The sequence below is a fragment of the Lolium rigidum genome, chromosome 1, assembly GCF_022539505.1.
Source record: "Lolium rigidum isolate FL_2022 chromosome 1, APGP_CSIRO_Lrig_0.1, whole genome shotgun sequence".
NCBI lineage: Eukaryota > Viridiplantae > Streptophyta > Magnoliopsida > Poales > Poaceae > Lolium > Lolium rigidum.
This window is the reverse complement of record NC_061508.1, coordinates 74,925,995-74,932,963: the sequence shown is the minus strand read 5'-3', so window position 1 is coordinate 74,932,963 and position 6,969 is coordinate 74,925,995.

Here is a 6,969-nt window from a genome sequence, read left to right as displayed (position 1 = left end):
AAAATAAGAATATGAACTACTATATATAGATGCTATGGCTTTCTAGGGTTTACTATTGGATTCCTTTATTTTCACTAAATAGGAACTAGTTGGTTCTTAATTTGGATTGGGGTTTCTATATAGAAAGTATGGGTAGGTTTATTGCTATTGTTTATTCTAAGCATCATATCAAAGGATGGTTATCAAGATGGTTCTATAATTAGCTATTAGGGCTTACTATGGTTTCATATTTGCTTCACTAAGTAATGATTAATGGCTTCTAAACTAGATGGTTTATCACTTCCTGAATAGGGTTCGGGGAATAGGAGCATGTGATGTGTATTACTACACAAGATTGGTTCTAGGGTTTATCATTATGGTTCTACTAGGGTTTGATGGTTGAGGTTGATCTTAATGGTGTGGTATAATGGATTGGTGATCAATGGTACTAATCCAATTAACAAGTTAGGGTTTATACCTAGGTGACATTAGTGGATCATATAGGTTTTAATTAAGAATAGGAACATGAAATGATAATCTCATGTGACTTGGTTTATGCTAGTAGATCATAAGCAGGCATTCATTGGTTTCTTATTAAGGTTCTATAGGTATAGATGAATCTCACATGATCACATGTGACATATAACTAGGGTTTTAGAGTTATCGCTAAAGTGGAATGATCACATGAAATAATAAGTTCAAGGTCCTCATTAATATTAGAACTAGGGTTTCTACATTGATACAATACTTGAACTAATAATTGACAATTGAAATGTGGTCACTAATTACTTTGAATCAAAATTAGTAATGGTTTAACATTTTATTAATTTCCACAAGAATTAATAATTAGGGTAACTCCTATTTTAGTTTAATTAAGAATCAGGTTTAATATTTGTTATTAGGGTTTAAAATAATTAACTTGTTAACTAAAGATGTTTAAGTAAATAAGTTTTGATTTACCAAAATAATATTGGCTTATAATATTTTCTTGAGTTATTACTTATTTAAAGAAAATGGTAAATGGTAAATTGCAAATTAGGGTTTATGAATTACCACTAATAATTAAGTTAATGCAAATATGATAAATAAAATTAATCATAACATTTTACTTACTTACTGAATAATTAAAATTTAATTTTGAAATTTCACTAATTATTGATTTTAAATTGTATTTTAAATAATTGAAATGGCATAATTAATAAGGTTAAAAATAAGTGAATTTTTATTTTGACACACATTTTTGTTTTATATTTTATTTGAATAGAGTTAATTTTTGTGAGCATTTTGATATATTATTCTTATTTTTCTGAGTGGAAATGAATTTTATATAATTTTGCAAAGTTTCAGTGATTTTCTGGAATTTATAAATAACTGGATATACTAAACGTACCGGTTCAGATACACCCGCAGCGACTGACTCGGTGGGACCAAGATACACGTTGACCGCCACGTTGGCGTGGACAAGTCAAAGACTACGCGGGGTCCTACAGACACGTCAGCTTCGCCGGCGACTAGACGCCGATGGTCAGCGCACGACGGCGCCGCCGTTTTATGGCCTCCCAGGAGGAACTACTGATGGTTTCCGACTCCTCTGGATCTACTGAACACGATGGTGGATTTGGTTTGGCGAGGGGATCACCGGAGCTACGCCGGCGTTCATGTCCCGCGGCGGTTCACTCCGGCGAAACGGCTAAACGGAGCTATAGATGGTTCCAGGAAACAATATTAGAGTCCAGAGATGCGCAAGCTCACCGTGAACTTGCTGGTATGGTCGACGACGACGATTGCCGCCGGAGACAACGGCGATTGATGGTTTCCCGACGAACCCGAATGAAAGGGAACGGCGAAATTCTCCCTCAACTTGGCTTCCCTCGATGCTACACTCCTCCAGGATGCTCTACGCGGCCAGGCGCTTCCAACGAGCCACTTGGTAGACGCCGGGGTGGTCTCCATCGACGGCTAGCCGGAGAACTGGCCGGCCATGGCGGTGTTTCCAGTGAGAGATAGAGAGGGACAGAGAGGGAATGGGGTGGTGAGTTGAACAAGAGGAGCACGGTGATCCTCTTGGTGGTATTTATAGTGCCAGAGGAGGTCAATTTAGGAAGTTCATCGCCGGCGACGGCCGAGATGTGGCGGTGACAATGGTACTGTAAACAAGCACGAATCGAGATGCTTTTGGATAGGCTCGGACGCGAGAGGAGTTGGGCTCGGTTCTAAGAGGTCTGACGACGTCCGGGGCGTGCTTATCCTCGTCGAGGACGTGGCCGAGCTCCTCCTCTGTGCTGTTGTTGACGTCAGAAACCCACCGGCGAGCAGCGACGGGCAACACAGTAGAGCCGGGAACAACTTAGGGCTGCGGCTGGCCCTGGTCCCTCCGAGCGACGGCCCGCAAAGCCTCTGGAACGCACGTCCGATGCTGGTGCAAGGGCGTGCCACCCGACCTATACCCGGTCGTGAAGGTGATGGAGATGCCTCGCTTAGTTTCCTCGCATGGCATACACGTAAACATTAAATACGAGCCTCGATCGGCTCTCGGGTTATCCCGTGAATCGGCTCAAAGAGCCGATCCACCCATGATTCGTACGAGGTGCACGAATATATGGTGGTCCCGCTTGATCAAGATAAAGCTAAAGCGATCTACGATGATTTAGGGTTTTCACCGCATAATCGGATCATCCTACTCACGATTGGGCCTCGCGGCCACGCACGGTGATCGTAAGCCGATCCTAGATAGGGCCTAAAAACCAACACGAGGTTGATCCCCAGAACATCCTGTCTAGGATTAGCAAACGACACCCTACGTGCCGCTGGATCCTCCAACCCTTTGTAAGGCCTAACTATTGCAGATATTAAACTAATCCTTGAAGAACAAGGAGCAACCGTAACGGATCGGATCTACTAAATAATGATCAAGCGGGGTGCCGCCCTACACCTAAGATAGGTGTAAGGGCGGCTAGATGCGTAAGGGTTGCACTACGACAAGATATGATACGAAGAACTATGCTAACCCTAACACATCTAAGATAACTACGTTGCTCGCCATCAAAAGGCTTCAAGTACGAGCAACGCATGAACAACAAAGAAGCTAGTGCTGCCTAGATCGCAAGATGCGATCTAGGCAGCATGATGCTTACCGGTAGAAACCCTCGAGACGAAGGAGTTGGCGATGCGCCGAGATTGATTTGTGGTTGAACGTTGGTTGTTGTTTATTCCATAAACCCTAGATACATATTTATAGTCCAGGGGACTTTCTAATTTAGGCGTGCACCTAACCGTGCACGGGTAAAACTCTATCTTTTAATCTAAGATGCGATCTACTATATTACGTATACACGGGCAATCTAACCCAAACTCCTCGTGCAAGGCCGCTTCAGAGATCTTCCACATGTAATCTTCCAAGCCCATCTCCCTTACGGCCCATCTCCTGATTTGGCCAAAATCTGGTGATAACACATGCCCCCCTGGTTTTGGTAATGATAATTTCAAAACCACTCTGTTTTTCCTTCGAAGGGTCATGTCGTGGCAGAGCAGAACCGTCGCAGTATTCTTCATCATGAGGACTTGCCTTCTCAACTTCTCTGCACGATTTGACAATTTTGGCTCCACCTCCTCGGAAACTGCTCGAGCAATAAATCTCTATTCCATCCACTTTATTTAAAGCATCGAACAGTTCACCTCTTTATCCCTCTGCTCCAAATTAGCCGTCAGCCAAAAAACCCTCTCCTTCCATAGCCATGTCGTCCTCTTCCTCCTCTTCCGTTTCTCTCCAACCCTCCTCCTCCAGCGAGTCGATTCCAGAGCACAACCAGGGCAGAGGGTTAGGGTTAGGGTTAGGGTTTAGGGTCTAGGGTATAGGGTTTAGTGTTTAGGGTGTTTAGGGTTTAGGGATTAGGGATTTAGGGTTTTAGGGTTGTTTAAGGTTAATTTAGGGATCATCGATCGAGTGCGCACACACATTATTAGATCGAGGCACCCGCGCCTTTACGCATAAAGTGCATGCGTATATATGTGTGTTTTTTGGGCCACCAACGATATATAGATGATCGAGAGAGAGATTGAAATCCCCAAGAATATGTTCAAATATACAATAAAATATATGCACGAATGCATTGTAGGCCATGCATGCACACTAATTATATATATATTATGAGCCAACTTAATCAAATGTGTTTTCATTCGAGAGAACTAGTCAAAATTCAAGTTAATTAATTTATCACGATAATTATATAATTAATTAATGAATCTCGAGGATATGTTATACAACATGATCGATATAGGCCATGTATATTTTAATTGGTGTTAATCTACGGTTTGCTAGCTAGTCTGCTACATATAGAGCATGTTTTTATTAGATCGGGTTATAGCTAGCTAGTATAGTTTAGGGTTATGTGTTTTAATTAAGTAGGGTTGATTAGCTAGCTAGGGTTAGTTACCTATATATGGTTTAGGGTTAATGCATGGCACATTTAATTTAATTAGAGGACCGCGAGGCACCCTCTGGCCTGCTCGATGCACAATTAAGTGTCGTTGGCCTATACATAGGGTTTAATTAGGGTTTTAGGGTTAGCTAGGGTTTAGGGTTAGGGTTAGGGTTAGGGTTAGGGTTTAGGGTCTAGGTTTTAGGGTCTAGGGTTTAGGGTTTAGGGTTAGCTAGGGTTTAGGGTTAGGGTTAGGGTTAGGTTAGGGTAGGGTTAGGGTTAGGGTCGGGGTTAGGGTTAGGGTTAGGGTTAGGGTTTAGGGTTTAAGGTTTAGTGTTTAGGGTGTTTAGGGTTTAGGGATTAGGGATTAGGGACTATTAGGGATTAGGGATTTAAGGTTTTAGGGGTTGTTTAAGGTTTAGGGATCATCGATCGAGCGCGCACACACATTATTAGAGGCACTCGCGCGCGCCTTTACGCATAAAGTGCATGCGTATATATGTGTGTTTTTTGGGCCACCAACGTTATATAGATGATCGAGAGAGAGAGATCGAGATTGCAATCCCCAAGAATATATATGTTCAAATATACATTAAAATATATGCACGAATGCATTGTAGGCCATGCATGCACACTAATTATATATATATTATGAGGCAACTTAATCAAATGTGTTTTCATTCGAGAGAACTTGTCAAAATTCAAGTTAATTAATTTATCACGATAATTATATAATTAATTAATGAATCTCGGGGATATGTTATACAACATGATCATTATAGGCCATGTATATATTAATTGGTGTTAATCTACGGTTTGCTAGCTAGCTGTTATATATAGAGCATGTTTTTATTAGATCGGGTTATATCTAGTATAGTTTAGGGTTATGTGTTTTAATTAAGTAGGGTTGATTAGCTAGGGTTAGTTACATATATATGGTTTAGGGTTAATGCATGGCGCATTTAATTAATTTAATTAGAAGACCGCGAGGCACCCCTGGGCTGCTCGATGCACAATTAAGTGTCGTTGGCCTATACATAGGGTTTAATTAGGGTTTAGGGTTAGCTAGGGCAGAGGGTTAGGGTTAGGGTTAGGGTTTAGGGTCTAGGGTATTGGGTTTAGTGTTTAGGGTGTTTAGGGTTTAGGGTTTAGGGATTAGGGATTTAGGGTTTTAGGGTTGTTTAAGTTTTAGGGATCATCGATCGAGTGCGCACACACATTATTAGATCGAGGCACCCGCGCCTTTACGCATAAAGTGCATGCGTATATATGTGTGTTTTTTGGGCCACCAACGATATATAGATGATCGAGAGAGAGATTGAAATCCCCAAGAATATGTTCAAATATACAATAAAATATATGCACGAATGCATTGTAGGCCATGCATGCACAATAATTATATATATATTATGAGGCAACTTAATCAAATGTGTTTTCATTCGAGAGAACTTGTCAAAATTCAAGTTAATTAATTTATCACGATAATTATATAATTAATTAATGAATCTCAAGGATATGTTATACAACATGATCGATATAGGCCATGTATATTTTAATTGGTGTTAATCTACGGTTTGCTAGCTAGCTGCTATATATAGAGCATGTTTTTATTAGATCGGGTTATAGCTAGCTAGTATAGTTTAGGGTTATGTGTTTTAATTAAGTAGGGTTGATTAGCTAGGGTTAGTTACATATATATGGTTTAGGGTTAATGCATGGCACATTTAATTTAATTAGAGGACCGCGAGAGGCACCCCTGGCCTGCTCGATGCACAATTAAGTATCGTTGGCCTATACATCGGGTTTAATTAGGGTTTAGGGTTAGCTAGGGTTTAGGGTTAGGGTTAGGGTCTAGGCCGGGTTTAGGGTTTAGTGTTTAGGGTGTTTAGGTTTAGGGATTAGGGATTATATATTTAAGGTTTTAGGGTTGTTTAAGGTTTAGGGATCATCGATCGAGTGCGCACACACATTATTAGAGGCACCCGCGCCTTTACGCATAAATTGCATGCATATATATGTGTGTTTTTTGGCCACCAACGATATATAGATGATCGAGAGAGAGAGAGAGATTGAAATCCCCAAGAATATGTTCAAATATACATTAAAATATATGCACGAATGCATGATAGGACATGCATGCACACTAATTATATATATATATATTATGAGGCAACTTAATCAAATGTGTTTTCATTCGAGAGAACTTGTCAAAATTAGAGTTAATTAATTTATCACGATAATTATATAATTAATTAATGAATCTCAGGGATATGTTATACAACATGATCGATATAGGCCATGTATATATTAATTGGTGTTAATCTAAGGTTTGCTAGCTAGTCGCTATATATAGAGCATGTTTTTATTAGATCGGGTTATAGCTAGTATACTTTAGGGTTATGTGTTTTCATTAAGTAGGGTTGATTAGCTATGGTTAGTTACATATATATGGTTTAGGGTTAATGCATGGCACATTTAATTTAATTAGAGGACCGCGAGGCACCCCTGGCCTGCTTGATGCACAATTAAGTGTCGTTGGCCTATATATAGTGTCGTGGATGTGGCCACGGCG